Source organism: Sceloporus undulatus, chromosome 1, assembly GCF_019175285.1.
Source record: "Sceloporus undulatus isolate JIND9_A2432 ecotype Alabama chromosome 1, SceUnd_v1.1, whole genome shotgun sequence".
In the NCBI taxonomy this organism is placed as follows: Eukaryota; Metazoa; Chordata; class Lepidosauria; order Squamata; family Phrynosomatidae; genus Sceloporus; species Sceloporus undulatus.
The window spans coordinates 16729433-16731588 of NC_056522.1; the positions used below are offsets into that span (position 1 = coordinate 16729433).

A 2156-nucleotide genomic window follows, 5' to 3' on the forward strand; every position below is an offset into this window, starting at 1 on the left:
TCCCAATTTCAAGAAGGAGTTTTCACTCAAATTCACTTAAATTACAATATCTGCCATCTTGTTGAATGGACTTTTGAAAATTATAGCACTGAGAAAATAAGGTTGGACACCCTGATGGTATTTACAAACATTCCAGTCTTTCAGGTATCAAAGCCAGTCTTTTTCTAAATATCTAATAGGATTTATATTAACAAATCCTGCATCATCTAAAATAAAATGGTGTATACAAAGCAAACAATTAGTACCTAAGGATCTGGATATGTTCATAAGTAAGTGAACACCTGATTGCATCAGCTTGGTTACAGGAACTAATCAGAATCAGATACTTATAGGTTGTGATCCTGTATCTACCACCAGCCTTCAATAAATTTGGCAAGAACACAATTTCACAGGGAAAGTGTGAAAGTGTATACCCAGCACCGTGGTTGGAGAGAGTTGCTATTTGTCCATGCTGGAAGCTAGAATTATCTGAAGGCTTGTCTACAAGGGCAGGAAAACTCATACTCATCTTGCAGCTGCTCCTCTCTGGGCACACAACATTCCTGAGGATTTGCAGGCAATGTGGGTCTATTCTATCAAAATCTGGAGAAAACAGAACCACTCATTACCCCATGTTTGCCTGGAAACTTAGGAGTGGCACTGCAGATATAGTGATGCGGCCAGGAATAGTCCACACTATAGGTCATGTGAATGTCACATAACCATCATGGTCTTCCGGGTTACTCTGATCTCGCCATGGCGAGTGGCATTATTGTAGATGCCACAGACAAGGAAACTGCATTGCGGCCATATGGTGAGTATAGATTTTCCTACTAGTGTAGACAAGACCAAAGACCAAAGTCCATTCCACTTCTTCCTTTTCACTTTAATGTTTTCCTTGTGTGGTGTTGTTTCACAGCATTTTGAAGAAGACGTATCTGGCTTTATTTTATTGTCCAATGTACTGAATTCATTTCAAGAGATTTCAACTGATCCAGTCTCAATTCAGAGGAAGGGTGAAAAGCATTTTTGAAAATGTATTTTTGGAAATGGTTGAAAAATATGTTTCTCAAGTGTGGGGATCCTTGATACAAATTCTACACTGATGAGAATTTCAGTTTGGGGTTTATTCTGCACAGAGATCACAGGTGATAATTTTGTAGTTTGTTGTGCAACCAGAGCTCTCTGACAGAGAAGGCTGAATATCTCAAAACTACAGTTCCCAGGATTCACTAAGCACTGAGTCAGGGCAGTTAAAGTGGTCTCAAACTGGATTATGTCTGCAGTCTGTTTTGAACCAAAGACTTTCTCACAGTCAGAAGAAAATTGCTAAAATTATTTATTGCTTCCTTCAAGAGTGAAATTAGGGAAGAAATACATCTCCAATTCAGACTTGATTTTGACTGATCTGATTCAGACCTGACCGAAACCAGTACCATCCTGTTCAGGTTTCAGCTAAATCATCTGTGCAGACCTAGTAATCATAAATAATTATTTTATCGGCCTCTGAACAATTACTGCAAGTATTTGTTTGAAAAGTAACTTTCTACTTTCAGACTGCCACTGACAGTGGCCAGCTCCCACATCCTGAATGTATATAGGACATGAACTAGAACAGTTATATTGTGATATCTATACTTTTTTTTAAGTGGCAGAAGGTCTCCAGAAATGCAGGAAGACTTTTTTTTGGACCTCAGCTGCCACAGTCTTCCAGCCAACATGACCATTGTCATAGCCAAGAGATTCTGAAAGCTATCAGCCAAAAACAAACAAACAAGCAAACAAAATAAAACAAAAATAATAATAACAACAAAACAACAACAACAAAAACCCAAACAATCCCTTTCCCAAACAGTGGTCTTAGGCCTTAAACCTTTAACTAGAGATGCCCAAGCTGGACAGTTTACCCTACATCCTATTGGTAGCCCTAATTAATGAAAACTCATTGAATCAATGGCTAAACATATAAATCCCATTTATTCAATGGGTTTACTTCAGCCAGGTGCTCTTTCAATGAGCTAGGATTCCTGCCTATTAATTTTGTATTGTGCAAAGCATAAAAAAAAAGGAAAAAAAGAACTTTATTTAATCTGTCCAAAAATGGCTACACATTAGCTTCACCTTCTATTATTATTATTATTATTATTATTATTATTATTATTATTATTATTATTATT

The 2156-nt window shown here is 37.1% G+C and overlaps 1 pseudogene; it reads left to right on the forward strand.

Moving 5' to 3' along the window:
* The first annotated feature begins 735 nt into the window (after positions 1-735).
* The window catches only part of LOC121932580, a 52518-nt pseudogene continuing 51097 nt past the window's right edge, over positions 736-2156 (forward strand).